Genomic DNA, 17,970 nt, shown 5'->3' on the forward strand with positions numbered 1-17,970 from the left:
AGGTTACTACTTGCACCAGGACAGTCTCTCTGTCATGTTGTTCTTGCCACTACAGAGGCAATCAGTAACTGAAGAAAGAAAGAGCTAATAAAGACAATGGAGTAGCTTTGAAAACATCAAAATCCAAGAGAATTCTGAATTCTAATCCCACAGCACAACAGAACCTTTCCATCTACACACGATGCTGCAGCATTTACCAAAATCAAATTGTGCTTTTAAAATGTAGCTCATACTGGGAGTAGTGTAGTTGGAAGAATTAGAGGCCATTAGCTCCAGGCCTCTGGTCTCTGTGGATTCATCCTAGATGTGCTGCTGGTTTGCTTATATACCATTTTGTTTCTTTTTCAAACCCTAGAGAAAACAAAGCTCACAATTCTAATAAAATTCTCAAGAATGCCAGAAACAGTTCACAAGGACAGTTCAACTGTTCTGTAACAAAGCCTTATTTATGGAAGACATGAGTTTCTCTCTGGAAGTCGGGAATTTAAACAAATTGATTTTGAACTGTCCCTTTTTTAGAGCTTTGAGATTTATTTTCATGAGAAGCACAAGCATTCATTCATTCATTCCTTCATTCAGACTGACAGGATTGGAACCTTCTCTTCTATTTCTCTAGAGTTTAGGGGCTCTTCCTTCATTGCATGAAGTTAAAATCCTTCACAAAATCTTTTTTTAACCCAGTAGGAAGAAGAGCAGGAGCTGTGAAGTTCTTGGCCAAAATCACAGACAGTTGCTACTAGACACTGGCAGGGTGACCCAAAACAGAAAACCACCATCCCACATGCACACACACATGCTTGCCCCATACAAACACCCCAACAAAGTAATTCACTGACAAAAGATAAAGAAAAAAAAACTGTTACCAAAACAGCAAGTCAGTTTTGCCAGAAGACTATTTAGGAAAGAAGAATGAAAGCATGTCAGGGGTAGAAAGCACTCACAGAAGGGTTGAGCATTGATTTCAACTTTCTGTTACCCTGAAGAAGAGTGATTTTTGTTTTGACTGATGTAATGTAAGAGAACACTGAAGAAAAACATTAAGTGCTCAAGTGTTTCCCCCTCTTTTAAGAACTGTTAGAAATTTGCTTCCTATTCTGAAGGGAATAATCTCTACAAATCCTCTCTTAGATGAAGCTTTTCAGTCATGGCCTCCTTTGACAAGTTGCCTATAGTTCTTTCCCAAATAAGGGGAGGAGGAAAAACATCAGAATTTCGTATACTCTTTCAAAAGTATCTTCCCTATCCCTCTCTTATTACTCACTTAGAAGGAACTTCTCAAACTGATCTTCAAGTAGCTCAAGACCCATCCATTTGTCCATCCATCCTTTCAATTACTGATGGAGCTACAATCCCTTAACCCAGGTGAAAAATCTGACTCCCTTAACTTTGAAGTCCTTGATAAAGGAACCTTTTAATACACAGAGGACTTGTGACACGGAAGTATTGCTAAACCACTTCCCTTTTGTCTTGGTGCTTCAGCGAACCAATTCTACCCTGCACTGTGTCAGTATTTTCTGTCATCCTTCCTATGATCTGACATATATCATCTGCTTGAGTTATTAATCAGGAATGCAAGGCACAAAGTTTAGCTGGTAAAAGGTTTCTGCCTTTTTCTAGAACAGCAAAAGGCTGTTGTATAAGCAGAGAAAACAAGTCAGGAAGTAGCCCAAGGATGAGCTGCATTTCCCTCAGACAAAATACATAATTATTCCCATTTGACATTTGTACAGTTTAGACATACAAAATGCCACAAAAATGCATAGAGAGCTTTAACACATACTCACTATTAGCAATAAACTATGAAAACCATCTGCATATGAGGATCCATTACAGGAAAACCAAGGAGTCATGTAAACAATGCTCTGTCATTTATGCCAGTGCTGAGAATTGCAGGATGAAGGCTTTTAATCAGATGGCCTCTGGCAACAGCCCTGTTGCCTGGGAATTAAGCCTATGTGTAAACACTTTTTATAAAGACATGATACAAACCTTCCTTTTGCTTCTCTTTATGTCAGAAAATACGAACACATCACAGTTCTGTGCTGGTCAAGTCAAAAGGGTTTTGATGATTTCAGTACTGGCAATTTATCTGACCCATTTGTGTGTCTAATTTTACCTACTAACTTCCAGAACACAGAGCGTGGTGGACACCAAAACTTCAGTGAGACTACAAAGACTTCCCAGTGAATCATTTCTACAAAAAGAGCATAATAAGCTCTTTGAGACAGAAATATGTCTTTATTTTCATGTGATGTGTAGCATGAAGCTACCAACAAAACCTCTTTAGAGGGGAAGATAAGCAAACATAGCAGTTGAATTCACTTCAATTTTACTCTCTAATATTTTTAGCACAGGAAGAGGAAATCTTTGGATACAGACTGACAACGTTTGAGGGGGACATCATAGTCCTACAGAATAATGATAAAGCAAGTAAGAGCAAAAGCTTGATGACACCCAGCCCCTTTGTACTTCCCAGTTAAGGAGATGCTTAACAATTTGGCCACGGAGCAGAGAGTGGTAGACTTGTACAGAGCAGCAATTGCTGGGATGTTTCATGACAAGATGCCTCACAAACCACAGGATGACTCAAATTCAAGGATCACATAAACTAACAGGGAAGTACTGAAGATGAGTAGCTAACCCACTAGTGCAAAAAATAACTGGCAATGGGAAAAAGTCCTCACAGGCAGTGTAAGTGTATGGGAAGGAGGGGGGAGAACAGCTGTCTTGGGTTTATGGCTTCCTATTGGAAATACAAAATCCTGATAGATAAGCAGCACCGTATCATTGTATATGATGTGCCACAAGTTGTTTAATGCTAAATCTCATCCAAATTTTGCACTCTAGCTCTCCAAATAGTTATAAGCCATCATTTTTAAAGATGAGAGAGATTCCCCAACTTCTGCAAACTCTTTTCCACTGGCACTGAGGATTTCTAGGCATACTTGTTTTTCCTGAATAGAGTAACCAAAAAATCCAGACACATATCGTTGGACCACAGTGAATACACAGTGACTCTACTAGAGCAAGCCTTTCACTGACCAAGCTGTTTTTTCCTAAAACATTAAAATTAAAAATTTTAGATTTACATGTTAAATTTAGACTTAATGTTCCAAATCCCTCTGTGACAAGACTACTATCCCCCAAAGCCAATCACAGTTTTAAAACAATACGATGAAACTGCAAAATTTACAATTGCAAAAGCTTTTTCCATTACATTTAAGAATGTTAAGTTCCTGGGGATAATTTTGGAAATTAGGCAGAAAAAACCAGCAAACCACAAGCTTGGACATACTTGTTTGAATGAATGATGCACACATAAAAATAACTCAACGCTTCAGCAAGGATGGGAAGTAGAAAATCAAATTTCATGGGGAAGTGACCAAGCAGATGGCAAGTGAGAGAGTCCAGTGTTACACTTTGCTTTGCTACTCAGAGGAGGCTCAAGAGAAACACAACCCAGAGAGGAGGGATTTGGGATGAGAGCTGAAAGTGAGCACTAATCCACTAGTCCCAGAGATTTAGAGCCACTTCAGCATGAGAACTCAGAGACACAAGGACAAGGGAGCAGAACAAGAGAGGAAGCCAATTTACACCCCAGAACCACCCTACCTTCAGCTCTAGTCATGAAGGTTGCTCAGATCATGTGCTCTGTACAGTCACAAGTCATGAGGACAACACCCTGAAGTCTCTCTTATTAAAGGAAGTGTCTGGAACTCTTTGTACCAACCAGGATTACATGCTGCACCCTCACTGGGTTTCTTTGCTAGATTCACTGACATATACAAATTAATTTCTACAGCAGTAAAGCTGTCTTTTAACAATAAGCTGCAGATTTAAGAACAAACTCAGTATAATACTAATAATAACAGAAACCTGCCAAAACTTTATCAACCACTGCCAAAACTACAATGAACAAAATGCTCATGTAGGTCAAGACCTGCTTCTTCTCACTTATTTTTTGAAGTACAAGGGCAAAGAATGGTGATTCTGCATTATTCCTTTACCATATAGTCAATGGTTGCCTAGAACTGCAACATCCTCCATCCTCACTTCTGGATGCTGATCTTTCTGGATACAGGCATTGGGAATGGGGACAGCTACCAGTTTGGAAGATCCAAGACCATCATGTTTCTTTTGCATTCTATCAAGGGCTGAAATGGTGGATTCAGAGCCACTCCTCATTAGGCTGAGAAGATCCCCAGTTCCTACTAGGGCAGCACCAAAGGCAGATGAGCTTTGGTATTGAGTCTTGGTGTGGGTGTGAGTCTCTACCCAAAGAGTTTCACCTGGAAGGAAACAGCTCAGAAGACACATGAAAAAGAACACCCTGCCAGAATTACAGATCCATTCTGGTCAAGAACAAGTGGATTCTGAAAATGAGTTATTTATTGGAAGAGTTTTAAAGCTCCAAATTGTGAAACAGTCTCTGTTTATGTGCTGTGTTGAAGAAAGTCAGACTTGGCACATGTTTCTCATTAGCTGTACTAAAGCAGCTCAGTTTCCCCAGAAATCCCCAGCTTCTCCTCTGCAATTGGGTAACCTGGAAGGCCCCTAATTTTAGCTCCCCAGTCTGAAAGAGTAGCACATACATAAGTAGTGCTGAGTGAATGCTGCTGAAATGTCTATGATTATGTGGAATCTTAGGGCAAATCAATTTTCTTGGCACACAGAACCTCATTAAAATCTTCAAAATAATATCTAAAACCAAGGAAATCACATAGATATGAAGCATTTATATAGCTGTCTTAAACATCTGCCAGTGCACTCAAGAGAGGTTGTGTGTTCTAAGATCCCAGTCACATAACTTGTTTCAAACTGGTGATAGGAAAAAGCCCCCCTGCTTGCAGCCCAATATGTTCTCTATGCAGAAAGTAGAGGCCAATGTCTGCAGAATAACCCTAGAACCTGGACAGAAAACAATTTTTTTAATTTGCTATTTCTTCTGAACAGGAAGAAGTACAATGGGCCAAATACATTACATAGTTTATCTAGCACTCTTTATAACAATAGTAATTTTTAGAAAAGTAGTGCTGTATGTTTTCCTCTGAGTTTCTCATTTTCAGGCAGATTAAATCACTTTTGAACTGTTTACTTGTTTGTTGAGAACAGCTTTCAAGATGAGGTAATTAAAGGAAACCTATCAATTTAGTATATATTTTCGAGTTAATAATGTTGACATACTGCTCAAATAAACCTCCAATTTAGTACAATCTGTTTTCAGACAAGCCCTCCATTTTAACCCCCAAACGGAAGGAAAACTGAGTGACTTTCTTCATCCCACTTAATAGAGAACATATGTTCAAAGATAATGCTGTAGGCTTGTTCTGAGAAACAGTTCTCCCTCTGACAGAGATGCAGTGAGCTTGCATAAGAACAGGGAGACAAAATGAAAGTCCACATTGCCATAAATCTCCTGCACTGCAGAGGTCACTTCAGAAAAAAAGAGACCACTGATGGGAGAAGCATATGCACATCCACAAACACCAGCACCCTGGCCACGGGGGAAAGAAGAACCTGGTGTCCCCTCCTGTCAGCTGAAGGGTCAGAATTCATCAATCCTAAATTTTTTGGAGGGTGGAGAGTGGTAATGAAGCTACAGAGAGCAGATGGAAAGAAGTAAGGGGTCTGTACTGTCACAAAGCACAAGAAGCATCTCTGAAAGTGTTTTAAATCTTTGCATTACAAACCCTGGAATAATTCCAGATGGAAATGCTACAGTGATGTAGAAAGTAGCTTTTTTTCTCCCCAAATATTTATATGGACTGTGTTTACTTTTACAACTTGCACAAAGGATGTCTCTGTTACTTGCTTCCCCAGGTCAATCTTTTAATCCACAGAAGACAGTTAATCCACCTGTCAAGCCCAATGTACTCAGCTCTGCAAAAGCCAGCAATAAAACTCACTTTCCTTGAATCCCAGTCAATTAATTGTTTTGTTATACCACACCTATAAACAAGCCAACATTGTGAGTTTTATCTAGAAACAAATCAAATCACAGAATCATAGAACCGCCATGATTAGAAAAGATCTCCAAGATCACTGCATCCAACTGTCACCCCAGGAAAAAAAAAAAAAAAAAAAAAGAAAAAAAATCACCATCCCACTAGAGCATTTCCTTAAAGTGCCTCATCTGGAATAGGTTGCCCAGGGAGGTGGAGGAGTCTCTGTCCCTAGGAGTGTTCATACACTGAGTAGATGTGGCTCTCCAGGAGATGATTTAGTGGTTACAGTGGTGTAGAACTAACAGTTGGACATGATGATCTTGAAGGTTCTTTCCAACCACAATGATTCTATGGTCTACATGTTTTTTAAATACCCTCAGGGATTGAGACTCCAACACCTCCCTGGGCTGCCTGTTACACAGCCTGACTAATCCTTCAGCAAAGAAATTCTTCCTAACATCTGGTCTAAACCTCTTCTGGAGCATGTTCATAGAATCATAGAATTAGCCGGGTTGGAAGGGACCTCAGAGATCATCAAGTCCAACCCTTAACCCACCGGTGCAGTTGCTAGACCATGGCACTGAGTGTTCTAGTCCTACCATTATTTACTTATTTTAATATTTGTGTATTATTGTTTTACACAGGTGAACAAGATACTGACTGGATGGTTGGTACTTTGGTTTTGTTTGTTAGTCCTGTCGGGTCATTTTCATTTGGGTTTTTTTTAAAAGGTAGAGTGTGTCCTGGGCAGTGTTGCATATGTTGTTGACAGAAGCCCCACCTTAAAATGCTGGCAGCACTGCTGCTACCTTTAGGAGTGTCCAGGGTTCATATTTCAAAAGTAAAGGTGGCAATTCAAGCTGTGGTGCCTAAGCATACATTTGGATGCCAAAATATGGACGTGTCTAAATAAATGGTTTGCTTTCAAAGAGACACGAAATCTTTGCTGGCCAAGGAACTCCCTAACATATGGATCCCAAATTAGATACTTTAATTGGTTTGATTATCAGAAGTGCTTGTGCAAAACACTCCAGTTTTTTTCAGTGCTAGATGCTGCAAGTGATCAACTAATAAGCCCAAGCAGTTAACAGGAGATCTGTAAATCATGGGGCATTCCCTGGAAGAAGTGATTTTCCACAGAGCCTGACAGCCTCTGAAAACAGCAGAAGGCTAGTGTGATTTCAGTCAACCATGGTAAGTGGTTTGGGGTTTTCTTCTGGTTTGGGGTTTTTTTTTTTGTGTGTGTGTTTTCTGGGTTTTGGGTTTGTTTTTTAGGATGAAAAATAAATAGTACTACAGAGCAAAACACAGCACTTGAGCTTTCCTTGCAAGAAGGCATTAAGGTTACAAACCAGTATCAGGAGAAATAGTTGGGTTTTCTAGACATTCATGCATGTTCAAAACCTTTCTTTGCCCAAGATCTGAACCTCAAGTCTTTGGTCCTCTTTTGTAATGCATGTCCCAAATCTTTACCAAGACACTAAGGACAACAGCACAATGGAACCCTCAGCATGGACACCACAAGAAAGGTGACACTGAAGACACTTGGGCTGAGTCCAGAATTTCTGCAGTACTCACAGACAATCTCTTGCTCCAGTACAATCTTAGTACTTATTGCAGATCACATCAAAGGAGAAAGCTTAACCTTACACCAACCCCACTCAGCAAGAATAACCAAACCTGCAGTCTACATCAATTGTGCCTACTCAGATCAATTCCTCAGCCACATAAATTTTGATGCTTCAGGGGACAGCGTATGACAGACAATAAATCCTGAGCTCCCTCTGTGTAAAACACAGGCACAGAAATCAAGCAAGTGACTGCTTCATTCCACATTCCTGGAGAAACATTTTAAACAGCTTCCTGACAGGTAACAACCTAACCTGCAGAAACTGGACCACAGAAATGACAGCCTGATGAAGGGCAGTTCACAAAAAAAGCTCATGTGCCTATTCCAAAAGGCATTTGCAGTTCTTTAAAAGTCTTGCAATACTTTCGTGCCAGTTTGTATTATTTTCATCTGCAGGTATATCAAAATAATTTGAAATGTAAGGTGTTTTAGTCTGCTTTATTGCTTGGAAATCCTTACAGACCAGTGTACAGTAAGGCACCTGGGCTCAGAAGCAAAGCCTGGAATACTGGGGTGTGGAGGAGATGAACTGCAACATCAGAACATATGTAGAGATTTCTCCAATACTGATGACTTCCTAAAGACTCAATCTGTAAGCTCCAGTTCATTTGTCACAGGCATTTCCTCAAAAATACAGAATTATGTACCATTATGCCACAGCCCAAAGAGTTCAGCTATGTTTCACAAAGAATTCTTTCCTCTGTCTTCCGGAAACCTGAATATATCATAATCACTATCTGAAGTTTAAATAAGTTAATAAAATGAGATATGAAGGATGTTTATTACCACTAATAATAGTAATAATAGGATCAGTGGTCATTATTAGGAATTATCCATACACTACATTCCAACATTTGCCAAAAAAATTTACAACATTTTTATTTTAAAAATTAACAACATCAGGAATAAATTATAAACTTTAATCCAGGTGATCTTCTCTTTCATTGCTGCACAATACCAACACAGACCTGATTCCCTCCATCCCTTCTGCACTGGCTATTAAAGCAGAACTGCTGGATCAGGCAGCTGCAAGCTCCTCTGCCTTAGAGACCTAGCAAAAACTCACTTCCTTTTGGAATGAGTCCCTCTTGCCTTTCTCATTTTAACAGTCCCAACGTTAAACCCACAAGGTTATTCTCCACTCCCAAATGAAGATTTGGCCCTTTGATATTTTGAGTCATGCTAAGCAGCCCTTTTGTCTTTAACAAGATTACCCCTTGATTATCTCTTTGGAAGGCAACTGATCAATCAATACTAATGAATTCATTTAAACAAAGGATATAGTATCCAAATGTATGTATTCAAAATTGAATTTCACATTTACCTTCAAGTTCTAAAATATTTTTATTAAGGAGTCTATAAAAGTGAAGAGCTTATTAGGTGCCAATAGCTTCATTACAAAATATTAATCAAGTTTATTGTTTCTTCATACCAGTGCCTCGAGTAAAACTCAGTAAAAATGATTTGAAATATGGGGAGCAGAATTAGATAAAATGTATATCCTACAGCTTCAGCACTCACAACTGGATTTTCCTGTGTCTACAAAAGCACTGATCTGACAGAAGCAATCAGAGCATTCATACCACTGCTGCCACCTACAGATTATCTGATAACTAATGAGGGTTAACTGACACCACCACATTTTCCTAATGACAGTAATGATATGTGGGTAGGAGAGATGGATTGTATTTTCATTAAGCTCACAGAAACTGAGTATCTTAAAGATTGATCTCCACCAAAATTAATCACTGTCTTCAAAAATTGTTAGGGGAGGCACAAAGACCAAGGGATTAGACTTTTACTCTCATTTCCTAAAGAAAGGAGGCTTGCCATGTTTAGCTTATAATCACACACCTTTCAAATAGGTTTCACCAGTCAGTTTTATAATGTCCTACCACAACATTTTTCAAATTTTATTTACTTTAGGAGAAACTTAGAACCTTGTCAAATGAATCTGACCCAGTAACTCAAGCCATTTTATTGGGTCCCACTCAGCAAAAACAGCCAACTGCTAAATGCCTTACTCTAAGGAATTTAATTCCCCACAATAAGATTGCTCAAGACACTGCAGTCTGACTGTCCTGCCTTTCCCCCTCAACTGACAGAAACCTCAGAGATTACCACTTGGTTGCTATCCTAGGGCAAATCTTATTCCAGGCAGACAAACTGGCTTTTTCAGATGCCTCAACTTCATTTAAATCATTTAAATAAACCAAATAACACCGAATAATAGAGAAAACCACAAGCTATATGAGAGTGTTGCTATTATGAGTGATGAGCTGCCATGGTATGGAGCAGGCTCTCCCTGTAGCTGGGCACTGCTGCAGGAGGAACAGGAGGAGGCAGACAGTGGGACACCTGACTTAGCTGAGCTTTCTCAGGTGTTGCATGGTAGTTCTTTTAAAAGGGAATAAAATATCCTCTTCTGAAGTTTCTGGTCTCAGTCTCCTTTCTTTAGAATTTGCACATACAGGTAAGCATTTCTTTCTATCCTAAGCCCAGATTCCTCTGGCATGTTTTATTAGGAACCACTACATTCCTGTATCAGTAGCATTACCCCTTTTCTGTAGACTATCCACACCTATTTAGTGTAGTTTTAAATTAATGCACACAAGAACCAAGCACTGAGTCTGAAAATATTGCTTTTTCATTTAAGACTTAGTCCCCCACACATTTCTTCTTGTTTTCCTCCTCTTAACCACATTCATGGTATTTCTCTGAGCCACAGAAGGCTGCAAGGCTGCTCTCAGTCCTGCAGAAAGCTGTCCCATGTCCCCAGGCATCACCTGGAGTCAAGCTGTCCTGTACCCTGAAGCACAAGGTAGATGAGTCCTGGACAGCCTTTCCACTGAGCTTCCACTACACTGTTTTGCAGTGTGTGACTAGAGCCATTTTAGCATATTTCTGAGGGCTGCTTGGCAAGTCTGACATTTACTAAGCCTCTGGTGCTCTAAGTTTTCAATTTATTTCAATTTCTTCTATTGACAGCAGCTAATCTTCTGTCCAAACAGCTTCAGAATCTCAGTTAAACTTCACCCAGCTCTGTCCTGAGGAAGCTACTTTTGTGTCTTTGCCCTGAAGGGAAGCATCAGCAGACTAGGATTCGGATTTTGTCCTGCTACTGATTATACTGTAGCCATTTGTTAGTGACATATTTAATGAGATCAGCATAACTCAGCATAATGTACTCCTAAATATATTTAATATTGATTTCTTCCCAAAGTAATGCTGGACAGACTGCCAAAACATTAATTCCTTTTCCAGCCATTTTTTTCTTCCTATGGTTGATTCCAACAGAAAGATTAAGAAAATTTAATATAAGGTCTCTAGAAGTGTATTTTACATCCAGGTGTTCTACTGTTTCTGCCTCCTGATATCCTCTGTCACTTCCTTCACACTACAAAACCTGAGCTCCTTATAGTTATTTGGTTCAGCATCAAACTCTCTGTTCAGCACCTGCCTTTCTTTTCAGGTGTTGCCAGAGAAGAATCTACATCAGTCCTCATGCAATTGACTTTGAGGACATTTTAAGATCAGAACTGCTTTCCTCAGTACTTCCAGGAGTGTTTTTCCCAGGAACCCTTATCATTAATTTTAGAGTTTCTGGCTAAAACCTGTCAGCTATCATCTGTTCACAAGCCTGCACAAAACATACTCCCTCTTTTATACAGATGGCATTATATTCTTTTTATCAGCCTTTGTGTAAGATTACACATTCTCACCAAGTTTCAACAAAATGTTGAAGTAGGTAAACTGACCAATGTATTTCAGCATTTCTCAGACACAACAGCAGCACAACTCAGAAGAATCTTCCCTATGAGGCAGCCTGATCCACACCTCATTTGGCAGCCAAATAAGGTCTGCAAAGTTTTCCACAAGGCCACATTAAACAGTACCAAAAATAAACAACCCCAAAGCCCCAGCAAACCAACCAGCAGGCACATCTTATTTCTTTCATCCTACAGGGGAACTCCAGAATGGAAAGGGATCACTGGGACACAGTAAGTACTAGCATGCAGGGTTTTCTTTAAATATAATCACAAACATTACTTATTTGTGAGTGCTGAAGATAACACTCTAAGAATTCAGAAAATCCTGATGATACCAAACCAACAGTAATTTCAGTTTGGATGCTGTTTTCTGTATCATTTGGTGCATTACCATATAGAAATACACAGTCAGTGCAACCAAATCAACTTTCTGAAACATTCCCCTTTACTTTCTGAAATATACGTCACTAACTACATGTTAAATTATATATTTTTTAAAATAAAATTTTCTCTCCTTTTTTTGTAATTCCAATGTATTTAATTAATTGCATTGGTAGAGGTTTGCCTCCACAGGATCTGTTCTTAATGAGAACAGAATAAGCTTCCAAAACTGTAATAAACTCTTCTGAAAGCACACTCTGCTTTTTCCCAAATGTCTATCATTTACCTCTTCCCAGCCTCTTTTAACTACCCTCCCCTTCCATCTTATGTCTTGCTTTTAAATATTTCCAAAATAATCTACTAAAAAAGTACAGTCTAATATTTCACAGGTGCACTTGTGCTCTCAAGAGTGAATGTATCACCCTGTCAGCACCAGGGTCAACACATTCCTCACAATCACATTATCAGCTGCTTGTGTTGTTTCTGTCCTTATGGGGTGGCTGGGAATGCACAGAACTGCCCTGTGAAAGAGTTCCAGGTGCAAGGTTATAGCTTTGCATCTGTTTCTCTTCTCATGAGAGGTTTTTTCCTCCAACGTTTGTAAGATTTCCATGTGCTCTTATTATGTTACCACTAACATATGCAATATATACACAGCCTTTTGAAAACAGACTGAATACTACGCAGAGTGAAAGCAACACTGGGTTACAAGATTAAGGTGATTTTACCAGAGTTTCATTAATTTTAACACTTTAAATCTATTAGTTCAGTCCTACTCCTCATTATCAGTCTATCCAGCATTCTCAGCTATCCTTCTGTGTCTTTGGACTTTAAGGTACTCATCTCCAGACTTATTTCTACCTAAAACCCAAGAGCTATCTTTCTTGTAGAACATCAGTGTAAAAAGTAATCATCTCTTAGTCAGTTCTATATGTGAACTGCAAAGAATTTCTAACAGCACTGCCAATTCTAACTTAAAATTAAAAACCAACAACAAAGCAAACAAAAACCCACCAACAAAGCAAAGAAAAAACCCTCAACCCTTTAAAACATCAGTGAAAGTTGGGCCCACATTTGAACTTTGCACCTTTATACAAGATGGGAAATGGGAGGTGCATCTGCATTCAAAAGTGCATTGCCTCATATCAATGTCAGACTAAAATTAAAGCCTGGAAACACACTGGAAATGCTGTAATGCCCTCACAGAAGACATGACCTTGCAAGCAGTGATTCTTATTTATCATATCTACATCACTGGGTGCATTAGGGCTGTTTCTTTGCCTACCAAAATAGTAAATGATTTTCATGTTAATTTTTCTGATACAGAGTTTATCACATCAGGAGACACCAGGCCTGCAAGACACCTTTTGGTCCACTCTGTCCATGCAGATGCACAGCTCCTCTACAGCTGACTCCAAGCCTGCATCTTCTCTAGAAGCTGAGGAGAGTCTGAACCACCCCAAAGCACACTAGAATAGCAACATTTTAGAATCCAGCTGAATAAGGGAGAATGACACTGCAAGTACAGATGCAGTCCTGGTTAACTCTCTTTATACAGTGAGGGCAGTTGTCAAGACTTTATGACTTGAATTTTCAGAGGAGGAAAAACTGATTCTAAATCAACAATATATTTCTGTGCCTCTTTTCTTTTCAAGCCCTATACATTTCACTTGTTGCAAATGACAGGGATTTCTGTTCCACCTAAGCCTACTTTCAAAGGGTTCCTTCCCATCAATTTCATTAGCATCTCTCCAGCACCAACTGCAGGTTTCCATGGCTAAATAGATAAATGGAAATTTTATGACAAAGTATTAGTCTTTGTCACTGAGCTTTTATAGAACATCACAGCCTGCCCCTTCAATTGTCCTACCTATGCAATTTTCTTCATTCTTCACTGTGGTAAGGGAGTGCAGGACATTGGCTTTGTTTAATAGCCCCAAGTACTTGCATTTTCCAGAGTTCACTCATGGACTGAAGTTGAAAGGTGAAGATCCTGAAATTATCTCATAAGCAGACCAGAATTTCTACCACACATCAGAATAATCAAACTCCTTTTAAAAGCCAATGTATACTTTTAAACTCTCTCCAGTGAACAAAGTACACGTACCTAAGATTTATTTGTAGGTGGCAATCCTTGCATCTCATCACTCAACTACACATTTTTAGGAGCTGTTATGTTACAAAACAAGGCTCAATTACAATTAGATCAAGCCAAAATTGGAGTCCAGAAGATTTACACTCTGCCAGATTGCATGCACTACTCTTGCTACAGCTAACATACCAGCCAAGTTCCACTGCCTACATTTTTATAAAATGTTTCCAAATTCTCTAACATTAACCCTGCTTTGGATTTCAGGCTCTGCTGGTGCTCCCTGATAAGCAGCTTCCTCTTACAGTATCAGCTGTGCTGCTTGTAAGGCAGACTGTACAGAGGTATTTTCACTACAGTTTTGAGGAAGACTTGTTGGAAGCCACAGAGAAGGAACAGAAAACACATCCCCAGAAAAGCCTATTTCCTCAGAAGGTTGATACAGCTTTATCAATACTCACTATCACTGAAGAAGATACATTTACTTATGAAAAACAGTAGGATAAAATAGCCAACAAAGATTAAAAATTACTTAGAATCAACTATTTACACTTTATACTTCAAATTTTCACCACAAAATGATTTGGAGGAGTACCCAATATGAGAATAATTTGGAGCAAAACCGTAAAAGGGGCTACATTCTTAAAGACAATATTTTTAATAATAAAACTTACTAACTTAGTGGCAAATTAGGAAAAATGTAAAATAAAAGTACTGTAAGTCTAGGAAGAATATGTTCCATGCACAAGAAGAAAATTACAATAAAGTAGTTTAACATTTACCTACAAAATTGAAATTAACTTCAATGAGGGACTTTTGAGGAGCTTTCCAAAGAATGTGAAAGTATACTAAAATTCACTTTCTATCTTCTGTGGATGCAAGCCATTAGAAAACAATTTCTTGTAATATACTTACAAACTAAATCTCTTAGAGAATAATTCTGTTCATTTAGTCTACATTTCACCATCATAGTAACAATGTTGAGATCTGGTAAGGAGCTCAGCAACAGGTAGGTTATACTAGTTTAGTTCTTTTTAAAGGGGTCAGTCACATAACACACTGTTTTCTTACCCAGAACAATCCTACTTTCACACACAAAAAGACTTCCCACCTTCTGAAGAAAAACATTAAGCTCTCCCTTTGCACTGGTTTGTATCAAACTAACCTGTATTTATTTTTATGCCATTCAGGGAAGACTTCTGTTTCTGTAACCCATCCTTTGGGGATCCTGTTGAGTAGATCAGGAATTCTGAAAATGAAGCCAAAAGACCAACCCCATTTTCCAGCCTAAACAAAGCTGGGCTCATCACTGAGAGGGGAAGGCAAGCAGAGGTAGCCAAGTAGCCTCTGAAGCCAGCCAGTAGTGAAAAGACCCAGCAGCAGCTGGGCCATTAGGACTTTGATCTTTCTCACCTGTATTAAGCATAGAGGTGAAAAAAAAATCAAACCAAAACACAACAGTAATTCCTCAAGACCTCTGAATATGCAAATGTCCCTCATATGGCACACAATAACACGATAGGTGAGAGAGAGACCTAGGCTAGTTTCTCTGCTCATACAAATTGGTATCATTTCACTAATTTCAAGGGAAGTATTTTTTTTTGCCAGCTGAGCAGCTAGACTTGTTCTTTTTGTTTCATTTTGTTTCAATAACCAGATGGAGGCAATTTAAAAATACAGATATGAGACTTCTTAGAGAAATTATCAACACTGCATTATAACATATTTGTGTTTTTAAACTTTAAAATTTGATGTGGAGGCAATTAGAGTAAACTCACTAGATTTGGACATTGCCAACAGACAGCCCTTTCAACTTAAATTCCCTTTTCACCTCAGCCACTGAGAAATCTGCTGAATCTCCTGAAGTGTTTCCTGCACCCTTTGTTGTCCCAGTCAGGTTTCCATTCCTCTCCAGCTGAGGTAACAGCTAATATCTGGATTGTACTGTGCCTGCATTTCCTCACACAATACAAATCCTCAGATAAAGTAGGAAAAGCTCAAAACTATTCTCAATAGTGAGGGAGGAACTAATAACTCAAGGAACATGACACTTTTATTAAGCACCACAGCCTAAGTTTCTTCAGGAACCAGGTTTAATAATGTGGTTGTACATTGCTCTAAAGGGATTAATATTATTTACTTATAAGCATGTCTTGGAGACGGACTGCTAACACATCCTGTCCTCTTTCATCAGCTCTGCATCCCATTTTGGCTGCACATCATTCAGAAGAATCATCACAGAGTCATTTCCCAACTATCTCTGTGCCTTCAAGCACATGCAAGGGAAAACCCTACCAAGCATAAAAAATGGCCTTTAATATCTCAGTACACCTTGTGGGACACTTCCCTAAACTAATTCAGGAAAGCAGATGAGCGTTTCTGTCTGTTTGTTTAGAAAATTATAGCAAATTCTACACTGCCACATATAAGAAGATCAAACTGGTACCATCTTCAGTATTTATCACCTCTGTCCATATAGATGTTACTTATGACTCTCCAATGTTTTGTTAAATATTTGAAAATAATTTTGGATTATCTCTGTTGATAGTAAGAGGATGGCAGGCTTCTAAGAAAATGGCATAGCTGTAACATTTCTAAATAATGCAAGAAGGTAGAAATAATATACTCAAACCTAAGTGTTCTTAGTATGTCATTGGTAAGGCTAATTTAAGTTACAATTTCAAAAGCCTTATAGAAATTATTAATTTTAAAAGTACACCAGCTAAAGTCTTACAGAATATTTTAATGTACTGTTACTGAAGTAATATCTACAGCTATGACAACTGAGTAGAAGCAATTTTTCTCCCTCTTTTTAATATATTTATTTTTGTTTGATTATGAGAAGGATTCCTGCCTACTGGAGTTCAACAACAGGACTAAGAATTCACACTTTTAGCCTCTAGAACTTATAATAAATGACTGCTCGGTCATTGCCAGTGGAAATTTAAGAAGGAACTTTATGTTTAAATGACATCAGAAAGACTAAAAATATTTCTTATCCTGTTAACTGTGTTTGGCACTTTGTGTAACTTGAAGAGCACAAAATCTGAGCACACATATGCTGTAACAGCACACAAAAAAACCCCATATATACCAGTGCATGACATCAGTATCCACTTTTACAATAAAAAACCCCAAATCTTCCTTCAGGATTTTCACTTTTAACAACAAGGTAACCAGGTGAAATAAAGAAAGGGAGCACAGAGTAAAGCTTGCAGTCAGGATAAGTAAAATAGAACATGCAGAAGCAACAGGGATATAGGAAAATGCTTCCTCATACAAAAGGCAGAAGGAGAAACTATTTATAGCCTTAAACTATCCCAAGCATTGGGAGAAGGAAGTAGTTGGTCCCAGCCAAGAAGGAGGAAATCGGCTGTGGCTGATTAGCAAACAATTGCCCCATTTACATGAACTCAGTGTACTTCAGGGAGTCACCCTGGTGATTAAGTAGTTTGGGTCTGCTGATGATGATCAAAAAAAAGGTTTTCCTTGACACCTGATAAACTACATAGTATGGTTTAGAGTTTACAATTTTGTGGAATTCTCCATATTAGATAACCAGAAATGAAAGAGACATTATCAGGTCAAAAATAAAGGCTGATGACACCTGCTGTGGCTCTCTCTGTGTTTACACTGCAGGCACACCCAGAGCTGCCTCCTCCCTCAGGGCGCCCAGAACACTTCCCAGTGTTACAAAGAGATAAATCAGGATAGTGGTATCGTAACACCAAAACACTGTGTTCATGCACAACATGTGGGAAATGGGAAAAAAATACAGAAAAGCAGCGTTAAAGGCCTCCAGATTTAGAAGAGTCACAAATGTAGCTAGTTCTGCTCCAACAGTGAAACATTCTGAGATGGACACGAAGGTGAAAATGCTTTCTTTAGCTTCAGCCAATATGAGACCTTCAGACCATGTTTTGCTTCCCTCCTGTTCATTCCCAGCCACAGGTTCTTCACCACTAACACTTTGTACTGAGTCCCACTACAGATCAGAATGTGCCTGTGTATACACACACACACACACATGAGCACAAAGAGCTGATTCAACTCATGAATCTTTTAGAAGACTGTTTGCATGTTTGGGTTTTTTTGGATCAGTAGGGAGAAATTTGTCTTTTAGTAATGATGTCCTCCTAGATTACTGACTTAGAT

The 17,970-nt window shown here is 38.8% G+C and overlaps 1 protein-coding gene across 4 annotated transcripts in view; it reads right to left on the reverse strand.

Moving 5' to 3' along the window:
- Window positions 1–17,970, reverse strand: part of JADE1 (jade family PHD finger 1) — a 109,374-nt gene that overhangs the window by 60,869 nt on the left and 30,535 nt on the right. The window lies entirely within an intron of this gene.

Source organism: Heliangelus exortis, chromosome 10 (assembly GCF_036169615.1).
Source record: "Heliangelus exortis chromosome 10, bHelExo1.hap1, whole genome shotgun sequence".
Classification (NCBI taxonomy): Eukaryota; Metazoa; Chordata; class Aves; order Apodiformes; family Trochilidae; genus Heliangelus; species Heliangelus exortis.